The sequence below is a fragment of the Cetorhinus maximus genome, chromosome 25 (assembly GCF_964194155.1).
Source record: "Cetorhinus maximus chromosome 25, sCetMax3.hap1.1, whole genome shotgun sequence".
Classification (NCBI taxonomy): domain Eukaryota; kingdom Metazoa; phylum Chordata; class Chondrichthyes; order Lamniformes; family Cetorhinidae; genus Cetorhinus; species Cetorhinus maximus.
In genome coordinates this window covers 668854-686417 of record NC_135903.1, presented here as the reverse complement: position 1 = coordinate 686417, position 17564 = coordinate 668854, and the positions used below count along the sequence as shown (strand labels likewise).

The 17564-nt window shown below is 45.4% G+C and overlaps 1 protein-coding gene across 4 annotated transcripts in view; it reads right to left on the bottom strand.

Moving 5' to 3' along the window:
- LOC144667784 (signal transducer and activator of transcription 5B-like) overlaps positions 1 to 12144 on the bottom strand; it is a 246403-nt gene extending 234259 nt beyond the window's left edge. For 2 of the 4 annotated variants that reach the window (XM_078529225.1, XM_078529224.1), the window contains exon 1: positions 11931 to 12143. The gene's annotated coding sequence lies outside the window, so the exon portion shown is untranslated. Of the gene's footprint in view, positions 1 to 11930 lie in introns of all 4 variants that reach the window. The other 2 variants (XM_078529229.1, XM_078529232.1) reach the window with 2 other exon arrangements.
- Between the last annotated feature and the right edge of the window lie 5420 nt (positions 12145 to 17564).

Genomic DNA, 17564 nt, shown 5'->3' with positions numbered 1-17564 from the left:
AAAAGTGGGGAGTTGAAAACCCACATGCGGAAGATAGAGTTTTAGTAAGATCTTGTAATTCACAGTGATCACTGACATCTGGATGGGCTGTTGAGACATTTTGCCTGTTAATTCATATTTACCTCATATTAATTCTGAAGGCTAGCATATAAGATAAATATTATAAATTGTTTTACTTTTCTGACTAATCTGACTATAGTAAAGTTTATCTTGTTTGTTTAAACTGTGGAATCTTGTGACTTTAGTCTCCTATTGGGTAACTGAGATTTCAAACGTTGTCTACTTTAAACAAAACGTTATTGGTCCCTTACCAAACCATAACATAAATTGGGTCTTGCGGGATCTCGAATCCACAGTCAAATATGGGTGCTGGGACTTGCTGGGGTTAAGGCTAATAAGATTTTCACATGCCACTGCCGATTTCAAAAATGAAAACACCTCTGTTTACGGACAGATGGTGAAAAACTGAAGGAGTTCCAGTTTGCCTTCTCCCCTGTCCATAGCACAAGTGAATTTTACCAAACTTGTTGAAAACAAGAATGGCTTTGTGAATTGCTATGACTTTTGTGGAATGGGAAGATTTATCCCTGATTGATTTGTAACAATTAACCAAGGTTAGGGTAACCTTATTATTGGAAAAGTTGAAGTTAGAGTTAAAAGCAGGGACTAAAAAGCAGACGTGGTCGAGGTAATAGCACAGCACCTGGAAATCGAAGAAGAAAAATCCTGACACTGGTGTAATACAGCTCGAGTTAGCTCGAATTCAGTTGCAGATGAAGCAGCTTGAGATAGAAAGAGATAGAGAAAAGCAAAATCTTGAACTTGAGAAAGAAAAAAGCAAAAGCTCAAGCTTGAATTCCAGAGAGAGATGTTAGCAAGGGAGGAAAGAGAGAAGCAAAGAGACAGTTCTCTTCAAAGTGAGAAAGAAATCAGGCAGTACGAACTGGCTAAATAAAAGCCACGGGGTGGAAGAGAGTCAAGTAGTTCGAATGATGTTTGGGATCTCACTGCAAATGTTGATGTCATGAGGAATCTTCGCCTAGTGCCTCAATTCACTGAGGATGGAGTTAAGAGGTATTTTAGCTTATTTGAAAAGGTGGATACAAAGCTAGAATGTCCAAAGGACGCATGGGCTCTCATTTTGCAGAGTGTTTGATCAGGAAAGCTATTGATGTGTATTCTAGCCTTTCAGCAGAACAATCCTCAGATTATGAGACCGTTAAACCTGCAGTACGTAATGCTTAAGAGCTTGTTTTTGGAGCATGGCAGTTGAAATTTCAGACTTTAAAGAAAAGACTGAATGAAACATTCGTAGAGTTTGTTAGGCAGTAAGAAATGTTGTCAGACTGGTGGTTTTGGGCACTGAAACTTGAACATAATTTTAAGAATGTGAGAGAGCTAATGATAATGGAAGAATTTCAAAACAGCAGCACAATAGCTATCAGGTCACACCTGCAAGACTGCAAGGTTTATAATGTAAAGGAAGCAGCAAATCTGGCAGATGAGTATGATATATCACATAGGCAGCTAAGGGACAGTAGATGTTCAATTGTAACCCACAGAGAAGCTACAGAAAGAGAAAAGAGTCTAGCTTTTGGCAGAAGGCAGAAGTTGTTCCAATCAATTAAAATGATAGTGTAGAGGTTAAAGGTGATGAAAAGAAACCATCATGCTTTTATTGCTATAAGACAGGGCATATAAAAGCAAATTGTTGGAAGCGGAACAGTAAACTTGTGGCAGTAAAGGGACATTTAAGGACTCTTCAGAGAAGATTGTACCAGGAAAGAAAATGCATATTATATCAGTGGCACTGGTGCGAAATGACATAAATTTCCACAGAGAACACTTTACCGGAAAGTGAAGATTGTGAGAAACCTATTGCATTTAATGTTTTTATTTTGGGAATAGATGGGGATGCAAAGGATTATCAGGAGTTTATATTTGAAGGGGCAGTCAATCCTTTTTTGTCCAAGAAAGAGCCTAGAAAGATTGTTATCCTGAGACATACTGGTACAGCTCAGATCTTATTGTTAGCAAAGGATTTAGACCTTTCTTCAGAAAGTTTGCTGAATCAAATGTATTAATAATGGGCATTGTTGGGAAGTGTGTGCCTTTCCCGTTGCATAAAGTCTATTTGAATTGTGGTCGGATGATGGGGCCTTGTGTGGTTGGAATTGTTCCTAAATTTCCTGTTTGAAATGCAGATTTTATATTGGGAAATGATATAGCAGGCAAGGTTGTTTTTCCACAATCAGGGAAAGCATGCCACAATTCAGGAATGGTTCCTGTGAGTAAAACCTCCTCACTTATCTGTGAACCAGTTAAACAACAAACTGATGCAAGAAAGGGTACTGATGGAATAATTCTAATAATGGACAGTACAAAGACAGCAAAGTGTCTGCAGAATTTCCAAATCAAAATTTGTCACAGAAAGAACTGAGACCTCAGAATGATCCCAAAGTATTAATGACTGAATTAAATAGTCCTGTCAATGGTGAATTATCCATGCCTGCCAGTGTTGAGATACAGGATACAGCTGAAAAAATCCAACTGGACTAAGTTCAAAAGACCAGTTACAACCTCAAAATGATTGGAATAAGGTAATTTGTGAATTGCGTGAGAGACTCAAAGTCTTAGAAAGAAATTTAATATCCAAAATGAGGAGGGTAGTGCTATTGCTTGGAAAGAATTAAAGAAAATTTGATCTGAATGGGATCAGGAGAAACTGTAAGATTACAAATTGTTTAAAGATCAGACCAAACAAAAATATCAAACGTTTCTGCTTGAGCATAAAAAACATCTGAATGATATTCTTAAAGAGGCTAAGGAAGATTTTGATCAAAGAAGGAATGAGTTGTTGGCATAAAAAGAAGCCATTTTGAACTTGTTATCTGAAAAAGAGAATTTAAAATCTTTGGAGTGTGGATAATGAGCTTAAAAATGAAGATATGACTACAACTAATGAAGAGGGTGACAATTTAACAATAGACTTAACGGAGACATCCTTTGTGGGCTTTAAAGGAAAGAAAGCTACAGACACAGAGGAAAATAAGGTTCAAAAGCTGAAATCAGCAGAGACTGTTTTAAAGACTGAGCTTGAGAATTCACCTGTGTAAAACAATGAAACTTCTTTTGCAGATGGACCTTTGGACTATAATGATTGTAAGAAAATGACTTACAGAAAAAGTCATAAAAATAATATTTTTCATCTTATGGAATTCAGCAGAGTGCTGATGGACTTGTGAATATCATTGGATAAAGAGGGAATGATTAATGTGCTCTTATTGCACATTGTGTAGGTTGTTACATTCTAAATGGTAAATGAAAATGTATCACATTGGTGAGGCATTTTCTTTTCTTTGGCAGGGAGGTGTGACAAATATCTAGTTCATGGTTCTTGTTAATATTTTTAGAGGTAATTCTTAGTTCTGGGAAGATTGAAGTTTAACTGTAGAAAATGGGATAAATGCAACTAAAGCAACTTGGAGTCTATTACACTTAAAAGGTTGGGGCCATGTTGACTTAAGGGGTTAACAGCTAGAAAGGCAAGATCATAAAACAGCAGGTGGGCTTACTTAGCTGGGGTTCTGGAGACGCGATGTCTACATTGCTTGCAAAGAAGTGCAGTCCAGAGAGATATTTTGTTTTGGGAGTTAGAGTTAAATTAGTTTTAAAGCACCTAGTGAACCCTGAAAGGATACATCATCATGGAGATGGGTGGAGCTTAAGAAGGACCTCGGGTTTCAATTTATCTCTGTTTTTGATGGGAGGGGGTGTTAGTTTGGATTTCATGTGGTTTGCAGCTCACAGAGAAATCCCGGGAGCTGTTAGCAGGCTCCAGGCAGTTGAGGGCTCAGTGAAGTCCTTGGGAGCTGTTTAAAGCTCAGTGCAGCTGGGAAACTGGAGTTCAGAAAACCCAGGGGAAGTGCCAGCTTATGAAAGAATTGGAATTGTGCTGATAATTAGAAGTGGGAATGCAGCTTTGTGAATCCCATGGAACACAGTCTCAGGAGAAGAGATTGAACCATCTGGAGGTGAGCAGTCATTGGGTCGGAGTGGCTTTTAAGAGAACTCAGAGGCTAGATCTTTGAAAGTGAGGAGTGAAAACCCTCATGAGGAAGACAGAGTTTTAATGAGATTTAGTGCCAAGGGACGAGAGGAGGAAGCCCCCGCCACATGATGAAATGTGCCTGGGAGGAGGTGGCAGAAGGGGTCAGCTCCCATGATGTGGTAGGACGCACCTAGGTGCAGTGCCACAGGCGGTTCAATGACCTCTTGCGATCGGTAAGGGTGAGTACCATGTTGGAACGGGTCACTTAGCACAGCAGCTAGGCTGCCCCCACCCCTAACCCCCCAACTCGGAACTTTGTTATTGCATTTATTCATTCACAGCAAGTGGCCTTTGCTGGGTGGGCCAGCATTTATTGCCCATGCCTAGTTACTCCTGAGAGAGTGGTGGCGAGCTGCCTTCTGTAACCACTGCATATGGTGCACATACACCCTCAGTACTGTTTTGGGGGTGAGCTCCAGGATCTGGACCTTGGTGCATTGCTGGAACACAAACATTTCAAAGCCAGAATGCTGTGTGACTTGGAGGGGAACTTCCAGGTGGCGAGGTAGCCATCCATCTGCTCCCCTTGTCCTTCTAGGTGGTGGTGCTCCTTGGTTTGGAAGGTCTTACAGTGTGAGTGGCAAATGTGATGGAGGCAGCATCTGGGCAAGGGGGTCAGCCCTGGCTGCTTTGAGTGAGTGTATGGCAGCTCCAGGGTCATGAATCGGATGAGCCCTGCAATGTTTCACTCAGGTGGGGGTGGCAAGACTGCAATGGCGCTGCAAGTACTGGGTGGACTAATCAATGCTCCTCTCTCCTTTCAGGAGAAGACTGCACACAATAATGCCAAGTGGATGTGGACTGGTGGAGGGCAGCCCCACCTACTCAGACTCACCAGATACAAGCAGGAGGCTCTCGAGCTGGAGGAGCACCCGGGTTTACCGGCCGCGGTGAGGTTGGGATGTCAGTGGGAGGTAAGAGCGCAATGAGGTCACAATGTCTGTCATTGTAACCATTCCACTGTTGACTGTATATTGATTTTAGCATCCAACATGGGTTGCCCATTGATAATGGAAGGAGGAGCGCATCCTGATCGGGTGTCAGGCATACACATTAAAAGCGTAACAACTTCAACTAATCAAATGTCCTTGTTCTTCCTTTCAGCCTCACCAGAGCAGGGCTGGACTCAGGAGGCAGAGGACCCGTCACTGACCCCTGAGGGCCCTGAAGATATATGCAGTGTCACACCCTCTCAACCAGGCAGGCACCAGCACAGATACCAGCACCTCGGTGGGGATAAGATCATCGGCTAATGTCCCAGGGCACAATGGTGAGGGCACATCACAGTTGCTTGAGGTGCAGGCAGAGGTAGAGAGTGCTCATAGTGCCAGCAGTCGGAGGACGGCTGGGGACCAGGAACATTATCAGTCGGAGGCTGATGATGAGCCTCTGGAGTCGTCCCTGAGGCAGCAAATGCTGGAAGTGCATCAGGGTCTGCGGGGGAATCTGGCGGAGATACATGAGGGAATGTGTGGCATGGTCCCCATGATGGAGGAGTCCATGTGGAGCATCAGCAATGCATTGACCCTCATGGCCGAGTGCAATGCCTCATCCATGGAGAGAGTGACAACTCTCATGGACAGGCTCCTCCAGGAGACCAATCAGGGGCTCCTGGGGATGCACTCGGACCTGCAGCCCTCACACCGGCATTGACCTCAGCTGGTCACTGTCAGTATGGGAGATGGATTGGGCACCAGTATCCCAGCTCGGTGCCCATCCATCTACGGTGAGCAGGGAGTCCGAAGCAACCTCACGTCGGCGCAGCAGCTGCCTGTCATCTCTGCGGGCTCCTCTCAGGGCACTCCAGATGAGGGCAGCAGCTCCTCCGTCCCTCTGCCAGTGACCGTGGCATCTGATGAGGCTGCGGCGACTGGGGAGGTGCCAGCTGTGCCATTGGCTGCTCCCTCCAAGGCAGGGCCAGCACAGGCTCCACGGGCCAGGGGACGCCCGCCAAGGTCCTCAAGGCCAACAGGACGGCAGAGTCAGCAGCCTGGCTCCAATGCCAGTGCCAGCGAAGGGGGAGCACATAGACACAGCATCCAGAAACGTAAGTGTAAATCACCTTAGGCACAACATGGGCTTATCATGGGTGGTTTTCTGTTGCCGCCATATCAGTTGCTTCTCATTTGCTGTGCAGTTCAACACCTTTTAATGCACTTTCATTTCTGTTTTGTAGTATGCAATCATTAAATATTTTAGTTCTCAACAAGCCTCTGGGTGCTTCATTGCTTCTGCAGGTGGATGGGACCCAAGATGTTATGAGTGACTTGTTTGTCATTGAGTTTTATTGACAAAGCACATACTTAATGTCCCTAACTGGGGAAATGTTGCTTTCAGGTATCGAGTATGGAGCCTGCAGCTCTGGCATGTGTTGGAGGTTCATCTGTGGTGGGACAGCTGAAGGAGTGTTGGATCAAAGCCTCCTGGGTGTCCCGACCTCCCTGGAGGTTCAACAGGTCAGTGTCTATCCCCGCAGTGTGAGCAACTGCGTCATCATCTTCTTCCTCCACAGCGTCCCCCCTTTTTCAGTGCCAGATTGTGGAGAGCGCAGCATGCAACCACTATCAGTGACACACACCATGGGGGGTACTGGAGTGAGCCCCCTGAATGGTCCAGGCATCAGAAGCGCATCTTGAGATGACCGATGGTTCTCTCTACCACAGCCCTTGTGGTGCCGTAGCTCCTATTGTACCGCTGCTCAGCCTCTGTTCTTGGATGGCGGAGAGATGTCATGAGCCACCTTCTGAGGGGATAGCCCTTGTCACCCAGCAGCCATCCATCCAGCCGGGCTGGAGCACTGAAGAGCCTCGGCACCTGGGAGTGTCTGAAGATGTGGGCGTCATGGGAGCTGCCTGGGTACCTTGCACAGACTTGTAGAATCAGCATCCTGTGATCACACACTATCTGCACGTTCATGGAGTGGAAGCCCTTCCTGTTGACGAAGGCACCGGGCTCAACTGCTGGCGCCTTGATGGCCACATGTGTACAGTCTATAGCACCCTGGACACGGGGGAACCCAGCAATTGCTGCAAAGCCTCTGGCTCGCTCAGCCTGGCTGGCCTCGTCCGAGTGGTAGTGAATGAAAGTCAATGCACGTCTGAACAGAGCGTCTGTCACCAGCTTAGCACAATTGTGGACAGCTGATTGGGAGATTCCGCAAATATCGCTCATCGACCCCTGGAAAGAGCTGGAGGCAGAGAAGTTGAGGGCAGCCGTGACCAGGGTAAGGGATGGCTTCCTGAAACCAGCAAGGCCCCAAGAATGATGTTTCCTCCAGAGTCCTGACCTGAAGCCTGTTATTCCTGTAAAAGCAGCTCTGAAGAGATTTGAAGTTCTCCTGTTCACACAAGCAAGTAGCAGTAAGTTTCTAAATAAATGACTAACTTGCATTCGTGAGCCCACTCACCCCTCTTATCCCGCCCGTGGATGAGGTTTTTAAAAATGTGGCCTACCCGCCTGCCCATTGCGCCCGTGCGACACTCTGAAAATCGCACAGGCTGTGAAAAATCACTGTGTATTACTGCCTCAAGGGCCTTAAGTGGCCCGTTAATTAATGGTGGGTGTGCCTTGGAACTCATAGCAGACCCACCCAGTGAAATATCGCGATGGCGCGCAGTGACATTGGGACACATGTCATCGCGCGTCATTTTACACCTCGGCGTGTCGGGCCCGCTCCCGCACGCTGGCGTCAAAATTCTGCCCCATGGGACCTGACATTCCCACATATTGGCAGGCGGGTGAGGAGAGGGGAGAATGGGGGCATACAAGAAAAAAATTGGGCTCATGTACTTCAGGTCAAACTTACTTTCTGAAATAAGGGCAAGATATCAAACTATCCGGTGGTTGGTGAATGTATTTTGTTTGAGCAGCTCTGACAGTGAGCTTTGATGATGGAAGCGGGTGACATGTCGGTGCTGGGGAGCTGCCTGGCTCCTCAGGCTGAAACAAGGCCACTTTTCACTACAAGACAATGTTTGAGACCATCAAAAATCAAAAGAAATTGCTGTTCAAAATCATCTTTCACATTCTGGCTCAAGACAAGTTTTAAACAATGAAAACACATTTTTCAATGTACTTTTCACTGGCTCATGAAAGAACCTTTCGAAAATCTGAGCAAAGTAAAGATACTGAGAGGAGCAGCTGATACTGCATTATCAACCTGACTACTCAGCATGTTGCACTGTTCTCACTACCTTTGGGTAATTTTCATGTCTGTTACACCCATGTGTCTCGGTTTATAGGGGGTTCACCGACCAGAAAAAGGGATCCCATGGATCCCACCCCCTCCCTCCCCCAGTTTGCATATCACCATTTCTGTCAGCATTGGGAATAGGGGCAAGATGATGTTATATTGTTCTGTGCGCCATTTTCCAGGAGGCAGCATAACAAGTGTCAGTCATGTTCAAATACATGGTTGTCCAGGGTTATTGGGGGATAAATTACAGGGTGAGATTTATTGAAAAGATAGTAAGAAGATTGGTTGGATTGAAGATCCTGTTGCAGGTCTGTACATTCAAAATAATACACAAAAAAAAATGTAAATGCTGGCAAACCTCCAAGTTGATACTGTACTATCTCTTTGTGAAACCTGTCGAGTTAGTTTCTAGCATGCCAAGACACGAGATAAAAGATTGTAAAGCTTTGGCTAATGTACACCTCAGAACTATTTCAACAGTATCACACTGCAACATTGATGAGGAACAATGCATCAGTTGGCCCACAACAGGAAACTGTTCAAACAATGCCTCTTTCTTTCTCTGATCAGCACATTATAAAGGCCATTTCTGCACCATTTACTTTTATTTCCTTAGGTTTCCATTGCATCTTTGTTGTAATTGTTTTGTCATTTTTCCAGCAGCTTCACAGCTGCCACCAATGGCTTTCCCATTGGATATCGGATCTTTTATGGACAAAGATAAAGAGGCTACGCCTGAGGTTCTGTGCCCAGTCACCAGCACTGGCACAATTACATCGATAGACTGAGATTACTGTGCCTCACTTTGACAGAGCATTACTGCACTGGGAGACTCCTACTCCCAGCTGAACATGAGATGGCAGATTTGATGGCACACAGGAAATATGTGAATGCCTGACTAAATGCAGCGCTGACTGGTTCTTGAGAAGCATCCCCCCATCATGCTTTGTCATGTTTTTTGGTGGCTACTGTATAAAAAGAAACCATTCCAAGGTGAGCAATAGCCAGCATCTCCGGCTTGGTCAAACCTGCCAAGATATCACCAAATATAACTCCAGCACTTATGCAGCAATGATGGTGGATGGCTGTCTTCTGAGGGTCTGGGTTAGCAGAGAGACTGAGGCTGAGATGTTAGAGACTAAGACTGAATAATGCTAAGGGAAACCATTTTACACAAAAGAATCACTTGTGCTAGATTCTATTTTTTACATTTTGTTTGAGAATTAAAGACTGCAAACTCACCCCCACGTTCACGTGTGCATCTTCTGCAGCAAAGTATCACTGTTTATCATGAGTGCATATATGAATAATATTTAGTCAAATGTTTGACTGCATGTTTAATTCATCCTTGGCAAATAGGCCCATAGCTACAGCCTTGTATCTGTATTATTCCAAAATTAACATTGTCAACAGTTGCAAGAATATTGGAAGCTGACAGACAACATAACAGTGGAACAGCCAGTGACAGAAAGGGTCATCTGTGGTCTCCTACCTGGCTTGACCTCTTTCTAGGCTAATAAATGGTGTCCTTCATTGGCAAATGGGGCCAATCACTTTGCAAATAATACATGTAGCATCACTTTCATTTCAAGTCACTTGCTGGTATATTCATGCCTGCAGACTTCATTCTCATTCTCTACATTTTTGACTCTCACTTTCAATTCTCTAGCTTTCTGGACAAAGGCTGCCAGCCTTTTGAAGCTTTTCCCAACTGGAAGAAATTTTGTGGCCCAATTTTGTCACTTTCCTTTAATTGCCTGTATCCTTTTAAATCTACACGCAATGTTTTTTGCTCCCATCACTATTATTACATATTCAAGTCAGTCATTGTGAAAATATGTAAATATAACAGGCACACAAGGATTAATGCTTTTAGCATACAGGCAAATTTTCACTCATTCTCAGTCATTTAAAAATGAGTCATGTCAGTGCATGGAAATTGAGCCCTGAAGGCTTTGGATTAAAAACCACTGGAAAACAAATGAGGGGAAATTAGGAAATAATAAACTGTGTGAGAGGAGGAGGTAAAGATAGGGCTGCATCTTGTGGTCAGTGGCAAAACAACAGCGCTTGCCACAGACCCTCTAAGAAAGCTGCTCACAAAAATCTAATGATCTCTCTAGCATGGACTTTTCCTTACACAACAGCAGTTTAAAATCTGGCAGTAAGTCAAGAGGATCTCAAGGTATGAAGCAACAGTGATGTCAAAAAGGGTAAGCAGCCAATCACATTGAAGTATTCTCACAGACAGCGAACCAGGAAGTTAAAAGCATTGAATTCCTTCACTTTCAAATTAAAATTTTAGATAGCGGAATAAATTATTATGATTGGATTAAGCTAGAAGCTAACATAAAGATAAATAAACTTTAATTTTTTAAAAACATTGGGGATTCTTTTGATAGAATGAAGAAATTTGGCTTCATACAAGTATAAAATTAGCTTTTTAGGGCCAGTGAGGTTATTTGGCAGTAATCATCAAGCTAGTAGCTGTTAAAATACCAGTTACACATCATTCAACAAGGTATAACTTTTTCAAGGGTTTCAGCGAGACCAAAAGCATAAAAGTAGGCGTTCTATTCAATTCAAAGATTTATTATTAATTGCAGTCTAGGGGGACCTCAGCAGTGCACCTACTGGAGAGCGCAGAATCACTCATTGCAACTTAGCATAGATTCATAGAATGGTTACAACACAGGAGGAGGCCATTTGGTTCTTCCTGTCCAAGTTAGCTCTCTACAAGACTAACTCAGCTAGTCCCAGTCCCTACTCTATCCAGTAGCCCTGCAAGTTTATTCTTTACAGATAATCCCCTTTTCCCCAATTCCCTTCTGAAAGTCACAGTTGAATCTTCCTCCATCACATTCTCAGGCAGTACATTCCAGATCTTAACCATTCGTTGCATAAAGAGGTTTTTCCCTCATGTCACTGTTGCTTCTTTTGTCAATCACCTTAAATTGGTGTCCTCTGGTTTTCAACCCTTCTATCAATGGGAACAGTTTCTCTTTATCTACTCTGTCAAGACCCTTCATGATTACTGGATTTTGCCTATTCTGTGCATGTGAGGACTCCCAGAGTTGCCGTCAGTTTCAGTGGAGTAATTGGCCCCGAACGCTGAGAGTTTCCTGACATTTCCTTTCTCTAAAGCCCTGGATTGTTGGAAAACTGATTTGCAAAAAAGGCTGCAATTAACGCTGTTTAAAAATATTTATTTAAAAAAAAAACGTAGCATTAAATTTGTGACGTTACCAAATGCATGTTCACATTTAGACATGCAGATCATTATCAGACTAGAAAGATATGTGTTAAACTCCCTGTATAAATAGGCGGAGGCTCCATTATCAATGGAATTTTGTCTTATCATTGGTTTGAAGTTTTAGCTGCAGTATTCTCACTTCAATTCACCTCATCACCAGGAAGAGGGTATCTATCCTGTGTGAAGAGTGACAGAGGAGGAATTTGGAAAGTCACAGAGAGACAGGGTGAGACCAGAGGAAAGGTATCGGCCGGGATTTTCCAGACCCGCCTGATGGTGGGAGCTGAGTGTGAAATGACAGAGGTTGGAGAACATTCCTGTTACTCCCAGCCCACAAGCAGTTCTCATAAGACTGATTTTGTAAAACCTACCATGGGTCTCTTCTGGTCATTTGGCTCCTTGTGTCATGGCTCGGAAGTTGGATTTTACAACGAGTGGGTCTCCCTCTGATTCCACATTAAAATCACCCTGTGGCCCCAATGATGTAATCAGGTCAGGACTTTTGGATTTAAAGTAGGTCCCTGCCTGCCCATAGCGACAGCCTCAGCCAACTCGAAAACCAGTGAAGATGAAATGGTGCTCAACTAGAATGGAGAGATCTCGATCGAGCCTTTAAATTAACGTGGCCCAATATTAACCCGAGGCTTGGGGGGTGTGGGGGTGTTAAAATCAGGGCCAATGCATGGGTATAAGTGAGAGAAGGATGCTGACCCCACACACAAAAAAAACAGGATTGATTTACAATTCAAATAGAGTTTGTAGAAATATGTCACAAAAGTTATGGTAAATTACCCTGGTAAGTAAGTAAATGAAATGTAATAAAATGTGTCAATGTTATTCATAGAAGTCACTGATTCATTGATTGCACCAAATACCATAGGATTTCTAAACATCTGATAATTAGATAATGGCCACATTTCAATACAGAGCTGGTAATGATCCTGCTCTGCTTTTAATGCATTGATAAATTTATTCCATTTATTGGTGTACTGTTGGGAGGGAGTTGATAAATTTATATTCCATTTATTGGTGTACTGTTGGGAGGGAGTTGATAAATTTATTCCATTTATTGGTGTACTGTTGGGAGGGAGTTGATAAATTTATTCCATTTATTGGTGTACTGTTGGGAGGGAGTTGATAAATTTATATTCCATTTATTGGTGTACTGTTGGGAGGGAGTTGCCCTGGGAATCTTCAACATCGACTCTTGAGCCCATGAATCTCATGGCATCAGGTTAAACATGGAGGTCAATCATGGGCAAGGAAACCTTCTGCTGATTACCATGTACCATCCTGCCCCCTCAGCTGATGAATCAGTGCTCCTCCATGTTGAACACCACTTGGAGGAAGCACTGAGGGTGGCAAGGGCACAGAATGTACTCTGGGTGGGGGACTTCAATGTCCCATCACCAGGAGTGGCTCAGTAGCACCACTACTGACCGAGCTGGCCAAGTCCTAAAGGACATAGCTGATAGACTGGGTCTGCAGCAGGTGGTGAGGGAACCAACAAGGGGAAAATATATACTTGGCCTCATCCTCATTAACCTGCCTGTCACAGGTGCATCTGACCATAACAGTATCTATAGGAGTGACCACCACAGAGTCCTTGTTACCGTCCATCGTGTTGTGTGGCACTACCACCATGCTAAATGGGATAGAATTAGCAACTCAAGACTGGGCAACCATGAGGTGCTGTGGGCCATCAGCACAGCAGAATTGTACTCAATCATTATCTGTAACCTCTGGCCCAGCATATCCCCCACTCTACCATTACCATCAAACCAGGGGATCAATCCTCGTTCAATGAAGAGTGCAGGAGGGCATGCCAGGAGCAGCACCAGGCATACCTAAAAATGAGGTGTTAACCTGGTGAAGCTACAACACAGGACTACTTGCACACCAAACAGCATAAGCAGCAAGTGATAGACAGAGCTAAGCGATTCCACAACCAATGGATCAGATCTAAGTTCTGCAGTCCTGCCACATCCAGTCGTGAATGGTGGTGGACAGTTTGACAGCTCATTGGAGGAGGAGACTCCACAAATATCCCCATCCTGAATGATGGGGGAGCCCAGCACCTTAGTGCAAAAGATAAGGCTGAAGCATTTACAACAATCTTCAGCCAGCAGTGCTGAGTGGATGATCCATCTCAGCCTCCTCTGGAGGTTCCCTGCATCACAGATGCCAGTCTTCGGCCAATTCGATTCACTCCACATGATATCAAGAAATTGCTAAAGGCACTGGATACTGCAAAGGCTATGGGCCCTGACAATATTCCAGGAATAGTACTGAAGACTTGAGCTTCAGAACTTGCCGCGTCCCTAGCCAAGCTGTTCCAGTGCAGCTACAACACTGGCATCTACCCGGCTATGTGGAAAATTGCCCAGGTATATCTTGTACACAAAAAACAGGACAAATGCAGCCCGGTCAATTACCGCCCCATCAGTCTACTCTCAGTCACTAGTAAAGTAATGGAAGGGGTCATTAACAGTGCTATCAAGCAGCACTTGCTTAGCAATAACCTGCTCACTGATACTCATTTTGGGTTCCGCCAGGGTCACTCAGCTTCTGACCTCATTACAGCCCTGGTTCAAATATGGACAAAAGAGCTGAACTCCAGAGGTGAGATGGGAGTGACTGCCCTTGACATCAAGGCAGCATTTGGCCTAGTGTGGCAAGGAGACCTAGGAAAATTGGAGTCAATGGGAATCAGGAGGAAAACTCTCCACTGGTCAGAGTCATACCCAGCACAAACGAAGATGGTTGCGATTGTTGGAGGTCAATTATCTCAGTTCCAGGACATCACTGCAGGAGTTCCTCAGGGTAGTGTCCTAGGCCCAACCACCTTCAGCTGCTTCATCAATGACCTTCATTCCATCATTAGGTCAGAAGTAGGGATGTTCATTGATGATTGCACAATGTTCAGCACCATTTGCGACTCCTCAGATACTGAAGCAGTCCATGTCCAAATGCAGCAAGATCTGAATGTACAGGCTTGGGCTGACGGGTGGCAAGTAACATTCACGCCACCCAAGCGCCAGGCAATGACCATCTCCAAAAAGAGAGAATCGAACCATCGCCCCTTAACATTCAATGGCATTACCATCACTGAATCCCCTACTAGCAACATCCTGGGGGTTACCATTGACCAGAAGCTGAACTGGACTAGACATATAAATATCGTGGCTACAAAAGCAGGTTAGAGGCTAAGAATCCTGTGACAAGTAACTCAACTCCTGACTTCCCAAAGCTTGTCCACCATCTAGCAGGCACAGGTCAAGAATATGATAGAATACTTTCCACTTACTTGGATGAATGCAGCTCCAACAACACTAAAAGCTTGACACCGTCCAGGACAAGGCAGCCCGCTTGATTGGCACCCCATCCACAAACATTCACTCCCTCCACCACCAACACACAGTAGCAGCAGTGTGTACCATCTACAAGATGCATTGCAGGAACTCACCAAGTCTCCTTCGACAGCACCGTTCACACCCAAGGCTGCTACCATCTAGAAGGACAAGGGCAGCAGACACATGGGAGCACCACCACCTGCAAGTTCCCCTCCAACCACTCACCATCCTGACTTGTAAATATATCACCGTTCCTTCACTGTCGCTGGGTCAAAATCCTGGAACTCTCTCCCTAACAGCACTGTGGGTGTACATACACCACGGGGCAGGGGGGTTGGTGGTATTGGGGGGCTGTGGTGCGGGGGTGGTGGCATAGTGGTGTTGTCATTAGCCTAGTAATCCAGAAGCCCAGAGTAATGCTCTGGGGGACGGGGGCTTGATTCCCACCTTGGCAGATGGTGGAATTTGATTTCTGGTATTACAGTCTAATGATGGCCATGAAACCATTGTCAGAAAAACCCATCTGGTTCACTAATGTCCTTTAGGGAAGGAAATCTGCCGTCCTTACCTGGTCTGGCCTACGTGTCACTCCAGACCCACAGCAATGTGGGTGACTTTGAAATGCCTGGAATCTACATCACATGGTCTGCAGCGGTTCAAGAAGGTGACTCACCACCACCTTCTCAAGGGCAATTAGGGATGAGCAATAAATGTTGGCCTAGCCACTGATGCCCACGTTACATAAGTGAATGGAAAAGATTTTGTTCAAAGAATAGCAGCCATCAGGGTAGGAGCTCTGGGTTTTCTTTCAGTATTACAGAGATACATCCACAAGAGAGGAAAAGGGTTAGAAAATAACAGAGGCAGAGGGAGTGGTTGAGGAAAAGCTTAGTCAAAGAGTTGGCCTTTGAGAAGGGGCTAAGTGAGGGACTTCCAGAGTGTGGGGGCAAGATGGCCGAAGGCACAGTTGCTGATGGAGGGCCAAAGAGAGGAGGGAGGTCAGGGTGGGAGGAATAGGATTCTGGAGTCAGTTTCAGAGATAGGAGGAGCATTATGGGCTTTGAGCATTAGCACGTGAGTTTTAAATCGGAGGGATTGCATGTCCTGGAGCATGGTCGGCAGGGACAGGGATGATGGGTGAGCAGGATGTGGTGCGAGATAGGATACAGGCAGCAGAGTGTTTGATGTGCTGAAGTTTACAGAAGGAAGCAAGGAGAGAGTCAGAATAGTTGAGTGGGATTTAATGCCCTCCCCCGTGGTGAGTTTGGTGATGGGGTAATTTAATCAGGAGGGAGGGTGGAGGGTGAGGATCCTTGGCCTTTCCTGCCACTGCCCCGATTAAGTCTGTGGTGAAAAGGCCCATGGAAGACCTTCCCACCCTGTTGCCAATTGGGATCCTTAAATGGACAATTAATGCCCATTTAAGGGCCTCATCCCTCCACCCAACAACAGGGGGGTGCTCACCATGCAGGAAGCCCAAGAAGCAAACCTTTTTGGATTGCTTGCTGGCTCCCAGGGGTTGGAGGCAGAGGAGTCCCTCATTCAAAGACATTCAGTGTCTGATTGAGGGACACAGCTTCGGGAAGCGGGTGGGCATGTTGAAAGCTAAACCCCTGCCCTTGCTTGACTCCCCCACTCCCCAACCCTCTCCCCTGCGACCCCATCCCACCAAACCCCTCCCGCCATCACTCACCTTTGCCTGGGTCCATGACGATCCTAGGCCTCAGGTGGGTATAGTAGCGCTGCCAGTCAACAAAGAGCCACTGGCCTCTGATTGCTGGTAGCGCTTGTCTTCTGCCCACAGGGGTCCTTGATCCTGGGGAAGGCCTGTCACTGCCCAGGTAAGTGCCTGAGCTGCACTTAATGTGTTGGGCCTTCCCCAAAGGAGGCAATGTGGGACTCTCGCTGGCTCTCTAGCCCGGCAGCCAAGACCCCCATCACCTCCATCAAACACTGCCTGTTGAGTCTGGAGCTAACAAAGTCCTGTAGATAGAGTCAAGTGAAGAGGTAGATTGTGTTATGGAGGTGGAAGTACATGGCTATGTGTTGGAGAAGATATAAGGTTAAGTGGGAGGCTGAGGTTGCGACCAGTCTAATTTAAGTTGAGAGAATGGCTGGGGAAGGTAATCGGAATCTGTGATCGCAGTAGAGTCTGGGGTGGGAATAAAAGACAATGGGCGGGATTTTCCACTCCTGCCAGCACGGGGATCCTGACAGGTTGGGGTTCTTCATTTGGCAGGAGGCAAATAAAAACTGCTTCCCAATGGTGGGATAAACTGCTGGAATTTTGTTCTCCCGACTTTCAAGATGGGTTAAAAGTGGGTGGAGCTTCTCGACAAACAATGTCCCGAACCCCATTTGCAGAAGTTAGAATCTCATGCATGCTTATTAAAAGGCCATATCGCCGGAGTTAAGTTCGTCCTCCAAACTAAGCTCCCCGCTGTCGAGAATTTCGAACGTTCAGTTTTATGACTGTATATAAATGACATGCACCTGGTGAGCTTCACCTCTCCCGTGACTTTGAGGTTCATAGATGTTGCTTTCTCCTTCATGGGAACCTCGCATGACATCATTCAAGTCGAATTCACAAACACTGCAGCAAGGCTGGACATGGGAGGCAGCCAAAGGCTGGAGGTTATGGGGCGGGAGTGG